Source organism: Pseudophryne corroboree, chromosome 6, assembly GCF_028390025.1.
Source record: "Pseudophryne corroboree isolate aPseCor3 chromosome 6, aPseCor3.hap2, whole genome shotgun sequence".
Taxonomy (NCBI): domain Eukaryota; kingdom Metazoa; phylum Chordata; class Amphibia; order Anura; family Myobatrachidae; genus Pseudophryne; species Pseudophryne corroboree.
In genome coordinates, this window is record NC_086449.1 from 587911631 (window position 1) to 587932977 (window position 21347).

Genomic DNA, 21347 nt, shown 5'->3' on the forward strand with positions numbered 1-21347 from the left:
CGGGAGTGTGACGTCAACTCCGGCCCCGATCAGTCTGTATCGCACTGTAGGAGTAAGTCCTGGGCTACAAACAGACTTGAAAAATCATTTGATGGTGAGTGAATTGCGAACAGATTTGCAGATGTCCGCTGTCTGCTGAAGTTTTCGCTCTGCGTACGCATGCATTCGCACACTTGCACGGGACAGGTTTTCACTCTCTATGGGCAGCGACTATCTGATTGATTGCACTGTGTGGGTAAACAGACAGCAGGCTACAATCAACTAATACACAATGAATTCCATCATATCCATAGGTAATGACAATTACAAGAAACTAATTATAGCACATACGTTTAAAACAGATGAAAAGCGTAAGTGATGTTTGCAAGTAGCATGTGGGTTAATGCAGTCTGAGCCTTGTAGTGCAGTGGAAATAAGTTTCACATACCTGAGAGACGAAAAGAAATAGATAATTAGTCCAGTTTCATCTGTTTAGACAGCACACTTTGTTAATCCACACTTTGGTAAATCCACGCTAGCTGCACCCCCAGCTAGCAGCCCCTTGACCAGGTAAACCCTAATATTACGACCTCTAGTGTAACAGGGCATGCGTTTAACCTTAGACAGATTAATATCTGGATCTGATTGAAGCAATGGCATATATATATATATATATATATATATATATTACATCTGTTTATTCAAAATTTTAACATAATACACAAAACGGTACATGTAGGCCAATATGTTTTAATGTTTATAGTGTCCTGAACCTTATTCCTGCCCTCACCCATGATACTGGAAGACAAAGCACATTCAACATGAGATACTCCTCGGCGGAACCCTCAGGTTTTATCAAGATCCAGCCACTCAGACAAAGGAAAAGTTCCTGACCTATCTAGTGTCGAGTATATACACAGATCCCAGCAAAATTACATGAATTTAACAATGTATATACTGTTCCAGGCCGAGGCGATCGCTGGGCAGAGATGCCGATCGCCTCTCTGGCATGCACATGCACACTGCGGCGCATGCGCAGTTCAGACCTGATCGCCCGCTGTGCAAAAACACACAGCAGCGTTCAGGTCTGAATTAGCCCCTTTGTGTATGTATTACTAGCGCATACATTTACTCCCTATATTTTGCAGTCTGCTTTTGGTCTTAAGGGACAAATACCCCCAATATAGGGTGTGATTAGCTTTCTCAGAATAACTGCTAAATAAGCTGATCAGCAGGGCTGTCATAATTTATAATTTGTCGTACTTAGTAAAACGCATGAGCCTGACCAAAAGTGCAGGGAACATGGTTGAGATTATTGTGACCCTTCTGTTGATGGCACACCGCTGACGGGAGCACGGTCACATGACAAAACACTAACGACGATTATGGGTCATCAATACTGCATATAGGAAAAGATGTCCCTAGTACAAGGGGCAATAATTAACTTAATCGTATGTATGTAAACGCTAGAAACCTTACAGGAAAAAAGGGGGAACTAGAAGTCCTTGCAGCGAGCAAACAGTATGATATTATAGGCATTACTAAAACTTGGTGGGACGAATCTCATGATTGAACAGTCAATCTGGAGGGTTATACGCTATTCAGGAGAGACCAATTAAATAAACAGGGTGGAGTGGTATGTCTTTACTTAAAGCTGTTTTTAAAACCTGATATACGGGAAGATATTCATCAGGGGACTGTAAATACTGTTGAGACGTTATGGGTAGAACTTGCATGCGGGTGAAAGGGAATAAAAAAGATAGTATTAGGACTATGCTACAAGCTGCCTAGTATTAATGTGTCTGATGAGGAATTGTTACTGAAGCGAATTGAAAAAGCGTCAGGATTAGGAGACGTACTAGTGATGGGAGATTTTACCTATCCGGAGATTTATTGGACAAATGATTCATGTGATACTGCTAGCGGTAATAGATTTTTAAACACACTAAATGATAACTACTTACTTCAACTAATCCAGGAACCTACTAGGTACAATGCAATCTTAGACCTGGTATTAACAAACAATGGGGAATTGATATCAAATATTATAGTAGGGAAGCCCATGGCAAACAGCGACCACAATATGGTCACATTCAATATCTGTTTTCAAAAGCAGTCCTATATAGGCTCAACTAGGACTCTAATCTTTAGCAAAGCCAACGTTGACATGAAGAAGGAAGCTTTAAGGTACATTGAATGGGAAATTTTGTTTCAAGGAAAAAAATACTACGGAGAAATGGGAGGTATTAAAAATGCTGCTCGATAATTATATTCGTACATTTATTCCCATGGGCAGCATACAAAGAAGTAATAATTCTAAACCAATGTGGCTTAACAAAAAGATTAAGGAACTAATTTGCAAAAAGAGGCGAACATTCAAAAAATATAAATCAGACGGGAAAGCTTAGTATTCCAGTACTATAAGGATTGTAACAAAATATGCAAAAAAGAAATAAGAACAGCTAAAATAGAAATTGAAAAGCTAGTAGCAACAAAGGAAAGTAAATCAAACCCCAAAAAAGTTTTTTAAATACATCAACAGCAAAAGATTAAAGAAGGAGAGTACTGGCCCTTTAAAGGACAAGGTGGGCATCTTAATCAAAGACGATAATGGCATAGCGGAAAAATTAAATGAGTTTTTCTAATCTGTATTCACAATAGATGACCAGATGGCAGGATTAACACATAACCTCAGCAATGATAATGTCCCACTACTAAGTGCTTATTTAAGTGAGGAAGTAGTCTGTGACCGATTAAAAAAAATGAAGATTAATAAATCACCTGGACCCAACGGAATTCACCCTAGGGTTCTCATGGAACTACACTCCGAACTAGCTAGACCGCTATTTTTGATCTTCAATTACTCAAATCAGGCATGGATCCCAAAGACTGGCGTTTAGCGGAAGTAGTGCCGATATTCAAAAAGGGAAGTAAATCTGAACCAGGTAACTACCGACCAGTTAGTTTTAAACCTATAGTGGGGAAAGTACTGGAAGGTATTTTAAGGGCTAGTATACAGAAGTTCCTTGAAGCCAATAAGGTTATTAATAGGAACCAACATGGATTTGTGATGGATAGATCATGTCAAACAAACTTACTAGGCTTTTATGAAACAGTTATTGCGAACCTAGACCAGGGTAAGAAGGTGGATGTAATCTTTTTAGACTTTGCTAAAGCTTTCAACACAGTACCGCACATGAGACTTATCTATAAGTTACAAGAAATGGGGCTAGGGAGCACAATATGCACTTGGGTACTGTTAGGATTTTTTAGATTGGTTAGATAATAGGGAGCAGCGAGTTGTGGTAAATGGAACTTTTTCAAATTGGACTGAAGTACTCAGTGTTGTGCCACAAGGGTCTGTACTTGGACCACTATTGTTAAACATTTTCATAAATGATCTAGCAGTAGCTCTAGAGAGCATGGTGTCAATTTTTGCAGACGATACCAAACTGTGTAAGGTTATAAATTCGGTGGGGGATGCTGAGTCTCTTCAGAACGATTTATTAAACTGGAAGCATGGGCGGCAAAATGAAGAATGAGGTTCAATACAGACAAGTGTAAGGTAATGCACTTTGGTAGCAAGGGAAAAAATACCACCTACATTGTAAATGGGGTACAATTAGGCGATTCTGTAATGGAAAAAGACTTAAGTGTTCACATAGATAGCAAACTAAGCAGCAGTACTCAAAGTAGGATTGCAGCAAAAAATGCAAACGAGGTATTAGCAAGCATAAAGAGGGGAATTGATGCAAGGGATGAGAGTGTTATACTCCCATTATATAAATCCCTAGTGAGGCCAAATCTTGAATACTGTGCACAAGTTTGGGCACCAGACTACAAAAAGGATCTCCTGGAACTTGAAAAGGTTCAGAGGCGGGCGACCAAACTGATTAAGGGGATGGAGACGCTAGAATACAAGGAAAAACTTGCTAGGCTAGGCATGTTTACACTGGAAAATGGGAGATTAAGAGGGGACATGATTAACATTTACAAATATATAAGTGGACAATATACAGAGCTTGCGGAGGATGTTTTTTTTTTTAAGATCGACACAGAGGACACGTGTACACCAGCTTAGGTTAAAGGAGAGGAGATTTTGCATGCAGAGGCAAAAAAGTTTCTTCACAGTAAGGACAATACATGTTTGGAATTCCCTGCCTGAGAGAGTAGTTATGGTGGACTCGGTCAATACTTTTAAGAATGGGCTAGATAAATTCCTAATGGATAAGGGTATACAGGCTTATGGTGGGTAGATCATGCACTATAGTTTACAATAGAGAAATAAACACAACAGCCGACATTCACAACAGATAAAATTGGTCCTAAAAATAATACAGCACAGGAGACCACAAATAGGTTGAACTTGATGAACAAATTGTATTTTTTCAACTGCAGAAATTATGTTACTATGTTACATGATCTTGAGGGCGTGTCTTTTCTTCTCTGACAGCCTGGGTCCAGGTATATTGTATCCATCCCATCGTTCTTGGTGATCCTGCTTGTCAATAATGAATTTGTCCACCTGTGGAGATGTCCACATTGCAATTTAGTGATTGTTCGGATACTGTACGGATACTGTACTTTATCAACCAATGCTGCCATATGGTCCTGTACCTCCAGATTAAAGTATTAACCTTTAACATAAGACTTTATTTTCTTCCAGACCCAATCAAAGTCATTCCAATTCAGAAACAGGTTTTTGAGTATGCAGAGTCCACACATGGATTAATGATTAGTCAGTCTGAATGAACTGATCAAGTTGAACAACCAAAAATGCACAGTAGCCCTCATTTAGATCCTGAAGGATCTGCAGTGTATGCTGCAAAGAACTGACAAAGTCAAATTGCATATTTCGATATTTAGAATACTCTATGGCATTTACTAATTAAAGCATCTACGATGCATGCATCAAATACACATGCAATAGTTAATGCGGTAGGGCGCAAATGACCGTAACGGCGAGTTACTGTGCACATTACGGTATAAGTCGCATTTGTTAATAAATATCATACTGTAACACATAGCAAATTTTTCTTACTTACAGATAATATACACATAGGCAACATCTACCCAACACACCGTTTATATATATATATATATATATATATATATAGATATATATATATATAGTAACACATGTGTAACAGTGACAATTGCGCAATAACGCTTATAGACACACAAGGACATATTATCTCCCCATGTCTGGTATCAAAATGATCATCAGTTCATTAGCTAATATCCAGTAGTAGCGGAAAGACCGTAGCATGTGGCATTCGCAAGATATTAGCAAGTATTAGATATGCAGTGTCGGACTGGAGCATGAAGGGTCCACCGGGGGTATGCAGTGGTAGGGGCCCATGATTAGAACTGTGGCCAGCCTCCAAAGGGGTTGTGGCCAGCCACCACAGAGGTTTGGCTAACAATTATAGAGTACCTGGTCTGGACTCCTTGATAATTTATATAGTAATTAATGCTAGTGCATGCATGATAATGTGCCAGATTAATGACACCAATGTACTGTAGAGAATACATCATAATCCTGTGCAGTATAAGGTAACATATGTATAATATATAATTCAAGTGCACAGTCTAGAACCTGATCCCTAGAGGAGGAGGGCCCCCCCCCCCCAGGCAGTGGGGCCTACTGGTGGTTTCCCCTGTACCCCTGTGGGCCAGTCCGAGCCTGCAGATATGTGAACATAATATGAATAAGTAATTAGGTACACAGAAACTAGTTGTCTGGTGAGACCCTGAGGACAGTAACAGTCGCATTCCTGAAGACAATACCTTTGAAGGGGACCAATGGACTATCAAGATTTGAAACTGTGTACTTTACTGACCAATCATAGCAGTGCATCCCCCACTGCATGTTGGGGGTTGGAAATCCTGTATAAATATAGGACAAGCCACAGTAAGCATTAGATCTCCTATCTCAAATCATTGCGGTTATCTGCTGACGACTGTGGCCTGGATCCAGGGACGCTTGCGTATGTATTTGGTCTGTTACCTGTAAGTCCTTATTGGTGTATTATACTGTACTTGCATTTCTCTGTATATTTGTGTTTATTGTCTGATCAATTGTTACTGCATTCTGTATCTGTTTTCCCCTTTTCTCTTTATTAAATGTTTGTGGGTTGGAGCGCAGTACACTTGTAACGTGTTTATTTAAGGTAAAGTGCCGCACTTCTCATCAGAGTTGCGTCCATACGCTCACCGGTTTGAGTTTGCGTATTCATAGCACCGGAGGTGCCGTACTCTAATTGACGCAGAGTTGCATCTGCTTACATTAACGATTGCACTGGTTTTTAAATATTTTCAACTTTTACAGAACCGATGTTTGGTACTTTGCGCATGCACCAGACCAGTACTGCGCATGTTCAATACAGGTCTGTGACGGCAGATACAGAATAGAATCAAACTGTCAGTGATTGAAACCTATGGGTTACCTCGCACTAAAAGGCATAAAGTGTGGGTATGCAGTAGAGATGAGCGGGTTCGGTTCGTTGAGATCCGAACCCCCCGAACTTCACCTATTTTACATGGCTCCGAGGCAGCCTCGGATCTTCCCGCCTTGCTCGGTTAACCCGAGCGCGCCCGAACGTCATCATCCCGCTGTCATATTCTCGTGAGATTCGTATTGCATATAAAGAGCCGCGCGTCGTCGCCATTTTCACTCGTGCATTGGAGATGATAGCGAGAGGACGTGGCTGCGTTTCTGTGTTCAGTGTGCTGCAAATATCTGTGCTCAGTGTGTTGCAAATATCTGTGCTCAGTGTGCTGCAAATATCTGCTCAGTGTGCTGCAAATATCTACGTTCTCTGCCTGAAAATGCTCCATATCTGTGCTGCATTGTAGTATATAGTAGGAGGACAGTGCAGAATTTTGCTGACCACCAGTATATATATAGCAGTACGGTACAGTAGTCCATTGCTCTACCTCTGTGTCGTCAAGTATACTATCCATCCATACCTGTGCTGCATTGTAGTTGTGTGCAGTATATAGTAGGAGGACAGTGCAGAATTTTTCTGACTACCAGTATATATATAGCAGTACGGTACAGTAGTCCATTGCTCTACCTCTGTGTCATCAAGTATACTATCCATCCATACCTGTGCTGCATTGTAGTTGTGCGCAGTATATAGTAGGAGGACAGTGCAGAATTTTGCTGACCACCAGTGTATATATATAGCAGTACGGTACAGTAGTCCATTGCTCTACCTCTGTGTCGTCAAGTATACTATCCATCAATACCTGTGCTGCACTGTAGTTGTGCGCAGTATATAGTAGGAGGACAGTGCAGCATTTTGCTGACCACCAGTATATATATAGCAGTACGGTACAGTAGTCCATTGCTCTACCTCTGTGTCGTCAAATATACTATCCATCCATACCTGTGCTGCATTGTAGTTGTGCGCAGTATATAGTAGGACAGTGTAGAATTTTGCTGACCACCAGTATATATATAGCAGTACGGTACAGTAGTCCATTGCTCTACCTCTGTGTCGTCAAGTATACTATCCAGCCATATCTGTGCTGCATTGTAGTTGTGCGCAGTATATAGTAGGAGGACAGTGCAGAATTTTGCTGACCACCAGTATATATATATAGCAGTACGGTACAGTAGGCCATTGCTATTGATATATTACTGGCATATAATTACACACATTAAAAAATGGAGAACAAAAATGTGGAGGGTAAAATAGGGAAAGATCAAGATCCACTTCCACCTCGTGCTGAAGCTGCTGCCACTAGTCATGGCCGAGACGATGAAATGCCATCAACGTCGTCTGCCAAGGCCGATGCCCAATGTCATAGTAGAGAGCATGTAAAATCCAAAAAACAAAAGTTCAGTAAAATGACCCAAAAATCTAAATGAAAAGTGTCTGAGGAGAAGCGTAAAATTGGCAATATGCCATTTACGACACGGAGTGGCAAGGAACGGCTGAGGCCCTGGCCTATGTTCATGGCTAGTGGTTGAGCTTCACATGAGGATGGAAGCACTCATCCTCCCGCTAGAAAAATGAAAAGACTTAAGCTGGCAAAAGCACAGCAAAGAACTGTACGTTCTTCTAAATCACAAATCTCCAAGGACAGTCCAATTGTGTCGGTTGCGATGCCTGACCTTCCCAACACTGGACGGGAAGAGGTGGCGCCTTCCACCATTTGCACGCCCACTGCAAGTGCTGGAAGGAGCACCCGCAGTCCAGTTCCTGATAGTCAAATTGAAGATGTCACTGTTGAAGTACACCAGGATGAGGATATGGGTGTTGCTGGCGCTGAGGAGGAAATTGACAAGGAGGATTCTGATGGTGAGGTGGTTTGTTTAAGTCAGACACCCGGGGAGACACCAGTTGTCCGTGGGACGAATATGGCCATTGACATGCCTGGTCAAATTACAAAAAAAAATCACCTCTTCGGTGTGGAATTATTTTAACAGAAATGCGGACAACTGGTGTCAAGCCATGTGTTGACTTTGTCAAGCTGTAATAAGTAGGGGTAAGGACGTTAACCACCTCGGAACATTCTCCCTTATACGTCAACGTCACCTGGAGCGCATTCATCAGAAGTCATTGACAAGTTCAAAAACTTTGGGTGAGGGCGGAAGCAGTCCACTGACAACTAAATCCCTTCCTCTTGTAACCAAGCTCCTGCAAACCACACCACCAACTCCCTCAGTGTCAATTTCCTCCTTAGACAGGAACGCCAATAGTCCTGCAGGCATGTCACTGGCAATTCTGACGAGTCCTCTCCTGACTGGGATTCCTCCGATGCATCCTTGAGTGTAACGCCTACTGCTGCTGGCGCTGCTGTTGTTGCTGCTGGGAGTCGATCGTCATCCCAGAGGGGAAGTCGGAAGACCACTTGTACTACTTCCAGTAAGCAATTGACTGTCCAACAATCCTTTGCGAGGAAGATGAAATATCACAGCAGTCATCCTGTTGCAAAGCGGATAACTCAGGCCTTGGCAGCTGTGTTGGTGTTAGACGTGTATCCGGTGTCCGGTGTTAGTTCACAGGGACTTAGAGAATTTATTGAGGTAGTGTGTCCCCGGAACCAAATACCATCTAGGTTCCACTTCTCTAGGCAGGCGATACCGAAAATGTACACAGACTTCAGAAAAAGAGTCACCAGTGTCATTTTTACCCAATGTCCACTTAACCACGGACATGTGGACAAGTGGAGCAGGGCAGACTCAGGACTATATGACTGTGCAAGAACAGCAGCGGCGGCACCAGTAGCAGCATCTCGCAAACGCCAACTCGTTCCTAGGCAGGCTACGCTTTGTATCACCGCTTTCCAGAAGAGGCACACAGCTGACAACCTCTTACGGAAACTGAGGAACATCATCGCAGAATGGCTTACCCCAATTGGACTCTCCTGGGGATTTGTGACATCAGACAACGCCACCAATATTGTGCGTACATTACATGTGGGCAAATTCCAGCACGTCCCATGTTTTGCACATACATTGAATTTGGTGGTGCAGAATTTTTAAAAAAATGACAGGGGCGTGCAAGAGATGCTGTCGGTGGCCCGAAGAATTGAGGGGCACTTCCGGCTTTCAGCCACCGCGTGTCAAAGACTGTAGCACCAGCAAACACTCCTGAACCTGCCCCGCCATTATCTGAAGCAAGAGGTGGTAACGAGGTGGAATTCAACCCTCTATATGCTTCAGAGGATGGAGGAGCAGCAAAAGGCCATTCAAGCCTATACATCTGCCTACGATATAGGCAAAGGAGGGGGAATGCACCTGACTCAAGCGCAGTGGAGAATGATTTCAACGTTGTGCAAGGTTCTGCAACCCTTTGAACTTGCCACACGTGAAGTCAGTTCAGACACTGCCAGCCTGAGTCAGGTCATTCCCCTCATCAGGCTTTTGCAGAAGCAGCTGGAGAGATTGAAGGAGGAGCTAAAATGGAGCGATTCCGCTAGGCATATGGGACTTGTGGATGGAGGCCTTCATTCGCTTAACCAGGATTCACGGGTGGTCAATCTTTTGAAATCAGAGCACTACATTTTGGCCACCGTGCTCGATCCTAGGTTTAAAGCCTACGTTGTATCTCTCTTTCCGGCAGACACAAGTCTGCAGAGGTGCAAAGACCTGCTGGTGAGACACTTGTCAAGTCAAGCGGAACGTGACCCGTCAACAGCTCCTCCTTCACATTCTCCCGCAACTGGGGGTGCGAGGAAAAGGCTAAGAATTCCGAGCCCACCCGCTGGCGGTGATGCAGGGCAGTCTGGAGCGAGTGCTGACATCTGGTCCGGACTGAAGGACCTGCCAACGATTACTGACATGTCATCTACTGTCACTGCATATGATTCTGTCACCATTGAAAGAATGGTGGAGGATTATATGAGTGACCGCATCCAAGTAGGCACGTCAGACAGTCCGTACGTATACTGGCAGGAAAAAGAGGCAATTTGGAGGCCCTTGCACAAACTGGCTTTATTTTACCTAAGTTGCACCACCTTCAGTGTGTACTACGAAAGAGTGTTTAGTGCAGCCGGTCACCTTGTCAGCAATCGGCGTACGAGGTTACTTCCAGAAAATGTGGAGAAGATGATGTTCATCAAAATGAATTATAATCAATTCCTCCATGGAGACATCGACCAGCAATTGCCTCCAGAAAGTACACAGGGACCTGAGATGGTGGATTCCAGTGGGGACGAATTAATAATCTGTGAGGAGGGGGATGTACACTGTGAAAGGGGTGAGCAATCGGACGATGAGGAGGAGGTGGACATCTTGCCTCTGTAGAGCCAGTTTGTGCAAGGAGAGATTGATTGCTTCTTTTTTGGTGGGGGCCCAAACCAATCAGTCATTTCAGTCACAGTCGTGTGGCAGACCCTGTCGCTGAAATTATGGGTTTGTTAAAGTGTTTATCTTTGCATCATGTGATGTTTGGGACCAATTTTTTTTAAGTGCCATCCTGTCTGTGCCACTCCTAGATGGGCCAGGTGTTTGTGTCGGCCACTTGGGTCGCTTAGCTTAGCCATCCAGCGACCTTGGTGCACCTCTTTTTGTCTTTGCTTCATGTGCTGTTTGGGGACTATTTTTTGAAGTGCCATCCTGTCTGACACTGCAGTGCCATTCCTAGATGGGCTAGGTGTTTGTGCCGGCCACTTGGGTCGCTTAGCTTAGTCATCCAGCGACCTCGGTGCAAATTTTAGGACTAAAAATAATATTGTGAGGTGTGAGGTGTTCAGAATAGACTGGAAATGAGTGGAAATTATGGTTATTGAGGTTAATAATACTATGGGATCAAAATGACCCCCAAATTCTATGATCTAAGCTGTTTTTGAGGGGGTTTAAAAAAAAAAACACCCGAATCCAAAACACACACGAATCCGACAAAAAATTTTCAGGGAGGTTTTGCCAAAATGCGTCCGAATCCAAAACACGGCTGCGGAACCAAATCCAAAACCAAAACACAAAACCCGAAAAATTTCCGGTGCACATCACTAGTATGCAGACACTTTTTTGCATAGGCCTAGGATGACAATTAGCCACGTGTAAACCCCATCAGCTAACTGAATCAGCCTCTAATGCTGGGCATGCACGCTCAGATGAAATACCTGTCATCCAAATGACGTGCACCTAATAAAGTGACTGTATAGTTAATCTAATAAATTGTTCAGTCCATTGTCAAGTAAATGCAAGATGGACACACAGATTATTTTACGTCCTTCATAAAGGAATTGCCAATTTCTTTATACTTCAGATTAGCCCAATTGTCCCTGTCCGTTTTCTACACGAAAAATTCTACAATATTATTTGTCTCCTCCTTAGACCATCATTCATTCATCATACACATATGGTGGAAGACAAAAGTGGGTGATAGTGTAACACAGTTTATTTGGACAACATTAAAAACCAACACGAATCCCCAGCAGCATACCACATATGATGGTATATAATGCAATAATGCACACCAAATCAGACTTAGAACAGAAGTCCGCTGTCTAAGTCTCAGGATGGGTCAGCTGTCAGAGATGTGTGTCCTTACCAACGCGTTTTGGCTCCTTAGAGCATTTTTCGAGGTGTATTGAAATTGTTTTTGTTAGGTTCATCGCAGAATGTTTTCAGATCTGTGTCATTTCCTTCCCATATGGAAAGGATATCATCGATGAATCAATGCCATATAACTATATTGTTGATAGATTAATTTTTTTCCCATATGGTTTTGTTTTCCCAAAACCGGGACCGGAAGCACCACAAACATTAATAGTCTACTGAGTAATTTTAAAGGATAAGCACCGCTCGTTTTAGACTACTATGTATACTGATACATATTGTGATAAATAGATTTTAAGGACGCATAAGGAAATGAATTGTTTTGATTATTAAATTATTGTGATGGCCACTCCCCTAAATGGACCTGCCAATTAGGTCTCAGAAGGGGTTATAAGTACAACCACCAGTACACTACCCCCAATACACCTTGAAAAAGGCTATAAGGAGCTGAAAACACTTTGGTGAGGACACACGTCCCTGATAGCTGACCAATTCTGAGACAGCAGACTATTGCTCCTAGGAGATGCCAGAGAGTTTCTTCTCTCTAAGGGGTCTATTCATGAAGTAGTGAAAAGAGTGGAGAAGTGAGCCTGTGGAGAAGTTGCCCATGGCAACCAATCAGCTGGTCCATACAATTGTATAATATGTAAATTATAAATGTTATGTCAATGCTGATTGGTTGCCATAGGCAACTTCTCCACAGACTCACTTCCCAACACTTTTCACTGTTTCATGAATAGATCCCTTAGTCTGATGTGGTGCGCTTTATACACCATCATATGAGGTACACTGCTGGGGATTCGTGTTGTTTTTTATTGTTGTCCAAATAAACTGTGTTACACTATCACCCACTTTTGTCTTCCTCCATATGTATATGACGAATGAATGATGGACTAAGGAGGAGACAGATAATATTGGGGAATTTTTTGTGTAGAAGCAGCAAACGGACAAAGAGACAATTGGGCTAATTTGAAGTATAAAGAAAGTGTCAATTAATTTATGAAGGACGTAAAATAATATCTGTGTGTCCATCTTGCATTTACTTGACAATGGACTGAACAATTTATTAGATTTACTATACAGTAATTTTATGGCCTGATTAGAATTCGCACTAGGTATTTCATCTGACCCAGCCAATATTCGGGACATACGCTGTGACATATATCACAGTACATGTCACATGATATCTGCGCTTCACCCTCAGGGAGGAGACATTTCCCCGTTCCATCCCATGTAAAGGGACAGTGGAAATGTTCGTCGGTCGGCCGCGGTAGGGCATACACTGCCCGATACGGCCGGCATGACACTTGAAAATATCGCATTGGCGGGACACGCTGGACCATCCAGCATGCCCAACCGATCAATTTTTTCGGGTCAGTCGGCCACATACATACTGCAATTATATGTCCGATCCACTGATATCGGCCAGATAATTGTAGCGTGTATTCCCAGTATAAAAAGGCAAGTATGATTTAAATCATGGGTCTTCAACCTGTGGCCATCCAGCTGTTGTGAAACTACAAATCCCAGCATGCCCTGCCTCAGTTTTAGCATGTCTTAACAAGCAAAACTGTGGCAGGGCATGTTAGGATGTGTAGTTTCACAGCAGCTGGAGGGCCACAGGTTGAAGACCCATGATTTAAATCCTCTCGTGGAAATAAGAAGACCGTATGTATTTTTATAAGGTTAAGGTTGATTGCGTTTTTATATGCATTTATGTTTCCTGAATGAACAGTCAACACCTTATAACTATGTACTCTCCTCCCCTCTTTCTTATTTAAAAAATCTTGCTTTGTACAACAAAGTCTAATCCACAATCCGCACTAAAGTGTAATTTGCAAATAGACGTGAGGTCATAAAAGACACATTTGTGCAGCATTTGTTTCCACTTGTATGTTTTGTATATGACCCCTACTGTCTGGACTACAGTGTGTGTGATGCAGTGAATCACTGAATCATGAGTGTACAGAACAGACAGGTGTTGTGCAATGTCTGTAGATTACCTCACCTTTCTATATAAATTGCACAATGTTCATGTGCTATATCGGTCAATTATGTACCACTCTATCTAAGCAACAGTACTGATGTAGCATACACAAAGAAATGTATGTTACCATATGCATCATGTTTTACTCACACAGGTTCTGTACCTACCAGTGATGTCTGCTGTAAGGTAATGGTTGGCCACATAATGAAAGCATGTACTGGGCTGGCAGGCTTGCTCCAACCAGAAGTGAAAACATACGAATTGCCAGAACTGCTGATTGCTGGGAGCTTGGAGAATACTGTCAATGGGGTGTTGAGTTCCTTGCCTTCCTCTGTGTGCTACATAGGATGTTCTAACCTCGATAAGCCTGCTTCCTAGAATGCCTCTGAGAGTTGTTTTGGCAATCACTGTAGGCTTGGACCGTCAAATGCAGTGCAACTCACGCTGTTCTGCTTGTCAGCAATCCAGCAGTTTTCTGCTACAGTACATCAATTTCAGGGTTTTCTGGCTCTTTGTTTGTGTTTTATCCAGCTTTCTAAGACAGAGATTATATAAAAGACCCTTTAGTCCTGTTTTGTATTAACTGTTTTTTGATGGTGCTATTTGGGAGGGGTGGGGGCATGTTGCTGTAAATCATGTCATTTAGCCCAGACCCCAGTGTGTAATGCATAACTCCCAAATTCTAAATATTCAGTATGACATTATTATCATTATTGGTTCTTACATACAGAAGCGCCCTCTGATGCCGCCCCATGAAGGTGTATAACCGCTCTGAGTTCTCCTCATTCGCTCTTCATCTGTGACTGTGTACTGATATTTATTATAACAAGTTTCCTAGGACTTTAGAGCTTTTAGCGATAACGATGCATTGCCGCCACTAGCCCACTATGGATTTTAATTAGAGATGAGCGGGTTCGGATTTACTCGGTTCTTAATGCCAGAATTATCCCAAGTTCTTTTTTTCTGGATTTTTCTTATTGGCTAACCAAAACACGTGACTACCGTGAGCCAATAAGAAGATTCGGATAATTCCGAGTAAAACCGAACCGGCTCATCTCTAATTTTAATATGTGGCCATGACACTTTTTGATCCCAGGCCCTTTAAATTAAGTTTAGGATTTTATGCTTAAAAACCGGTGCTGGTTTTTAAAATACTGGGAATCCCTACGCCAGTGGTTTCCAAACTTTTTTGAATCACGGCGCCCTAGAATATCAGAATTCTTTTCACGGCACCCCTAGGCCCAAAATTTCTTATTGAGAAATTTAGAAAGAAATATTACATTAAGTAGATCGCATTTATATGTCATCCTTAGGGTCAGTTGTGTGGCGAGGGACGAGATTTGCGTCTGTTTGGCCACATATTTTATGACTGACAGCCACCAGCACTGGTTTTGCCTATTATATTGACCATGAAAAATTTGAATTGGTCCTGGACCACCAACCCAGGGCACCCCTGCAAGTTTCTCGAGGCACCCCAGGGAGCCACGGCACACAGTTTGGGAACCTCTGCCCTACGCATTATTTCCCCGGTATTTTAACAACCACGACTGTCTCAAAGAGCCTGGGGCTGGTTATATTCAGGAGAGGGTATCCCACACAATTTAAAAAAAATCTTTTAACTATTCAAATACTTCACACAATGAAGCCCTGCACAGATCTCACTGATCCAGCCGGGCTTCATTGTGTGATATTCGCAGGGCCGTTTCTAGCCAATTTGGCTCCCAGTGCGAGATTTCAAAATGCGCCCTCCCCCCCCCCATTGCTATAAAAAAAAAATTGTGTGCCCCCCCCCCACATAGCTCTAAAAAGAAAAAGCATGCACGCCTAAGGCGCGCGCGCTCCCGACAAGGGGTTGTGGCCTCATCTGATATCATCACGCCCACCACAGGGGAAAAGAAATAAAAATAAAAAAAGTCCCCATTTTACACAGTACGGCATGCAAGTGTCCCCATTTTACACAGCACGGCAGGCAAGTGTCCCCATTTTACACAGTACGGCAGGCAGGTGTCCCCATTTTACACAGCGCGGCAGGCAGGTGTCCCCATTTTACACAGCGCGGCAGGCAGGTGTCCCAATTTTACACAGCACGGCAGGCAAGTGTCCCCATTTTACACAGTACGGCAGGCAGGTGTCCCCATTTTACACAGCGCGGCAGGCAGGTATCCCCATTTTACACAGCGCGGCAGGCAGATGTCCCCATTTTACACAGCGCGGCAGGCAGGTGTCTCCATTTTACACAGCGCGGCAGGCAGGTGTCCCCATTTTACACAGCGCGGCAGGCAGGTGTCCTCATTTTACACAGCGCGGTAGGCAAGTATCCCCATTTTACACAGCGCGGCAGGCAGGTGTCCCCATTTTACACAGCGCGGCAGGCAGGTGTCCCCATTTTACACAGCGCGGCAGGCAGGTGTCCCCATTTTACAAAGCGCGGCAGGCAGGTGTCCACATTTTACAAAGCGTGGCAGGCAGGTGTCCCCATTTTACAAAGCGCGGCAGGCAGGTGTCCCCATTTTACACAGTACGGCAGGCAGGTAGGTGTCCCCATTTTACAAAGTGCGGCAGGCAGGTATCCCCATTTTACAAAGTGCGGCAGGCAGGTGTCAAGTGGGGGGGGGGGGGGAGGAAGGGAGGGAGGGGGAGAGAGAGAAAGATAGAGATACTACTTACATCTTCCCGCTCTTCGGGTCCGGCCGCCTCAAGTCCCTCGCGCCGGCCGCCTCCTCCTTCAAGGCTTATCTCCTCTCCTCCCTCTTCTCGAGCACTCCTGCTCGGGGGGCGGGGTTTCGTGGAATGATGCGTTTGCGTTGTGACGTCACGACGCAAATGCGTCATTCCGCAAAACTCAGCCCCCCAAGCAGGAGCGCTCGGGAAGAGAGGAGATAAGGACATACAAAGTGCCGCGGTTGCACGGCTCGCCCGCCGCTAGAAACGGCACTGGATATTCGGCAATGTTTTACTAAACTCCCCCGTAAAACACTGCCCTGCAATACGAGTGACATAGACATTGGTAAACTTGAATTAAAGAAACACAGTAGTTTAGTAAATTACCATGTTTGTTTTTCAAAAAGTTGCAATCTGAAACGGCCAATGTCAGCCGAGTTTGATCTCGGCTCAAATTGGATGAAACACGAATATGAGTAAATTTACCCCAATATGTGTAGAGGGTGTGTGTTACATAGAAGGACCTCTCTGTAAGTTCAGGGTGTGTGTGTGATATAGTGGAACCTGCCTGTACATGGTGTGTGTTATATAGAGTGACCTGTCTCTGTGTGTACAGCAAGGGTGTGTAGCTACCAGAGGCAGAACTCTGGGAGGCAACGGAGTCATCTGCCGCCGGGCTCCTGCTCCGAAGGGGGGCACCTCTCCTCCCATTCTGTGACACTATTGAATTAAGTTCATTGATAGCTGCTGCTATCTCTTCAGTGGCCGACTTCCTCACTGGTCCCTGCACCTTACAAATCACACCCTCATTATTATACTGTAGATCAGGGGTGGGCAATTATTTCAGCTGAGGGGCCACTTAACACTTTCCAATGAGTATTTGAGGGCCGCCATAGCCACGCGCCAAACATACAGGGGTGTGGCTTCATGGGGAAGGAGCGTGGCCACAAAATAATACAGATTCATATTAGGCTGCACAATAGTTTCTATTATTCAAATTACGCTGCACAGTAGCGCCACTTGCACACATTACTCCAGGTAGAGCCCCTAGCACACATTTTGCCAGGTAGAGCCCTCTTTTACACAGTACGGCAGGTAGAGTCCACTTGTACACTTTACCGCAAACAGAGTCCCCCTTTTACACATTACGGCAGGCAGAGTCCCTCTTTTACACATTATGGCAGGCAGAGTCCCCCTTTTACACATTATGGCAGGCAGAGTCCCCCTTTTACACATTATGGCAGGCAGAGTCCCCCTTTTACATACAACTTTGAGGGGAGGGGGAGAATCAGGCGTTACAGACACAGCTCTCTGTCAGCTTTGGTGGGGGTGGACTTTAAGTTATGGCAGTGGCAATGAGGAGTGGGGGCGGGCATTACAGCCCGCAAGTCACTGTAATCTTTGGGGTGGGTTGGACTTTAAGATGCTGCGCTGGCAGTGAGAGGGGGAGAGGGCCCGGGCATTACAGCTCAGCCTCACAGTAAACTCCTGCGGCTGCAGGGGGATTGGGCGTTACAGCCTGCGGGTCACAAGCTCAAGATCGGGAGGACGGCTTTAAACTGCAGCGGCGGCATGGAGATGGGAAGGGGGGGTCGGGCAGTATTGCCCGCAGCTCACCGTAAACTCCGGTGGCTGCGGCAGCAGGGGGGTCGGGCAGTATTGCCTGTGGCTCACGCTCCATCAGGGGGAAGGGGTGTTCACTGGTCACGCTGCACTGTAAACTGCGCACCTGTTTTTGGGATGCTCAGTGTAACCTGAGGGGGTGATGTCTGGGCTCTGGCGGCAGAGGGGGTGGGATCGGGAATTCCCTATCCCCCGCCTCCCATGAACTCGAATAGCAGTCTCTACCCACCCACCCTCCCCCTCTCCCCTGGACCCATATAGTACTTCTAAAAACCAGACTCCCTCCCTCCCTGGACACAGGTTGCTGCTTCCTCCCCCAACTCGGCACCCCAGCCCCCTCAGCAGGCAGCGCCAGCTATACCTTTACTAAACTTGGATGTTTTAACAAGGACAGATCAGCTCCCGCTGCCCAGATGATCCGCTGCCCGCTGGAGAGATCAGCTCCCGCTGCCCGCATGAGAGATCCGCTGGCTGCTGCACAGGCACACTCTTCTTGATGTGGCTCCGCCCCCTGCGCCTGAGACGTCGGTCAGCAGCCCCTGTGACGTGACCGGGATTTCCTCACCGGCACCGCGTCTCTCGGAGCTGCTGTAGCGCAATGACAAGCGGCTCAGCCAGTCGGGCCGCTTGTCATTGCGCACTGGTGGGGGGACAGCGGGCCAGGTAGAATCGGTTTGCGGGCCGCATCTGTCCCGCGGTCCGCATGTTGCCCACCCCTACTGTAGATACACATTTTACAAGTGTCATACCCAGGATTAGAAACCATGACCTATTACACTGGAAGGAGACACCTTACTGATGAAGCTGTTTACTCCTGTATAGGAAATATGAGAGTTCTAACTATATGAAGTTACTTCTCTGACAATTACACGTAACTTCATATAGTAAGAATTCTCCTGCCTCCTATACAAGAGCAAATAGCTCCATCAGTAAAGTGTCTGCTGTTAGTGTAACAGGTCATGGGTTCTAATCCTGGGTATGACTGCTAAGAAATGTGTGAATTAAAATAAAAGATAATTAAATGTATATACATTTCTTTCAGAATACTCCATATACACACACACGCACACACACACACACACACACATATATATATACATATATATACACACACGCACACATACATACATATATTTATCTTAATATAGGAAATAGGGGGGCACCAATATTTATCTTGCCTCCGGGCAACTGTGACGAACTTACGCCACTGGTAGCTACCATAGGTGCAAGCAGTGCAGCCAGGGGTGTATCTAGGGGTCCGAGCGCCCCTGGCAAAGTAAGGGGCTGGTGCCCCCCCTACACACATTTGGAATAAGGTGTGAGTATTGGAAATGGGGCATGGTCTTGTGGGGGAAGGGCGTGGACACAGTAGTACTTCCAATTCAAATTATGCCACACAGTAGTGTCCCTCATTCACATTACACCGCACAGTAGTGTTTTGTAGTCACGTTACACCATCCCTCCCCCCTAACCCACCTTTCCCACAGCCTGACCTTAACCCCCCCCAAAAGCCTCTTCAGTGGTGCCTAACCCTAACCCACCCCTCCTAATCTCCCTCCCTGCAGCCTAACCCTGGCCCTGCCGCCCTCGCAGCCTAACCCTAACCCTTTCACGTGGCTTGCCAGTGGAGACTTTGGCACCATCTCAATCCGGATTTTGGCATTCTGCATCGCTATCTATGTTGGCATGCCAGCATTAGCATTCCGAGCAGTTTCCGGATGCTGGCGTCAGCTTTCCGACCGCCGGGATGCCAAATGCCATCTTGACTGCATCCTAAATGAAATGCTAATGAGCTGCTGTGAGATGAGCCTCAAATGGACCCAGCCATTAACCAAACACCATTAGTTGGATGGTAGAAGTGTTTCCTGTTAGAAAAAACATCAGGGTGCCATCACTTCCAAGATAAAATTTCAATTATACAATTAACTGATATACATTTTATTGAACATGGCCTTGAAATAGGTAAGATGTGTATTTTCTTTATTACACTCAACAAGTTAAAGTTTTCACTTACTTACTACTTACTTACATCTAACATGGATGAAAATCATGTAGTTTTCCAGGTACTACAGTCCCTTCTCCCAAACACCGACACTTTTTTATTATCTTCAACAGCAAATAGATCTATAGCACTGTGATATGTAACAATTGCTGTGTACCTGGTGAGAGTCTGTTACTGCCGGCGCGGCGCCGGTGTCCGTCAGCACCGCACTGCACTAGTGATCAAACTAGTGCCAAGCAGCACCGCACTTGTAATCAGACTCAAAATAAACTACAGTTCCCAGCAGCCCTTGCTGCCGGGAGCTCCCAGCAACAAGGGCTGCTGGGAGCTGTAGTTTATTTTGAGTCTGATTACAAGTGCGGTGCTGCCGGACACCAGCGCCGCTCCAGCAGTAGCAGACTCTCACCAGGTACAGTCTGACAGTACTGCTTTTCTATCCTTTGGCCACGGGTGGCACAGCCAGGCGGTGCCCCTTCTTGCCTGGCGCCCCTGGCGAGTGCCATCCTGGCCAATAGGTAGATACACCCCTGAGTGCAGCTACTATGGGCCCAGAGCTGAGAGGGGCCCACTTCCCTGTCACAGTTACATGTGTTATAAACAAAGGCGTAGTTATCATAGATGCAGGCAGTGGAGCTGCTATGGGCCCAGAGATGAGAGGGGCCCACTTCCCTGTCACAGTTACATGTGTTATAAACAAAGGCGTAGTTATCATAGATGCAGGCAGTGGAGTTGCTATGGGCCCAGAGATGAGAGGGGCTCACCTTCCCTGTCACAGTTACATGTGTTATAAACAAGGGCGTAGTTATCATAGATGCAGGTAGTGCAGCTGCTATGGGCCCAGAGATGAGAGGGGCCCACCTTCCCTGTCACAGTTACATGTGTTGGATATACAAGGGCGTAGTTACCATAGGTGCAGGGAGTGCAGCTGCTATTGGGCCCAGAGATGAGAGGGGCCACCCCTGTCACAGTTACATGTGTTATATACAAGGGCGTAGTTATCATAGATGCAGGCAGTGGAGCTGCTATGGGCCCAGAGATGAGAGTGGCCCACCTTCCCTGTCACAGATACGTTATAC

At 45.0% G+C, this 21347-nt stretch overlaps 1 long non-coding RNA gene across 1 annotated transcript in view; it reads right to left on the reverse strand.

Annotated features, from left to right (window-relative positions):
• Positions 1–4184: 4184 nt before the first annotated feature.
• LOC134933033 (uncharacterized) overlaps positions 4185–21347 on the reverse strand; it is a 78318-nt gene continuing 61155 nt past the window's right edge. The window contains exons 2-3 of the long non-coding RNA XR_010179571.1: positions 14153–14520; positions 4185–4504 (exon numbers count right to left, since the gene is read on the reverse strand). This is a non-coding gene — a long non-coding RNA (uncharacterized LOC134933033). The remainder of the gene's footprint in view (positions 4505–14152; positions 14521–21347) is intronic.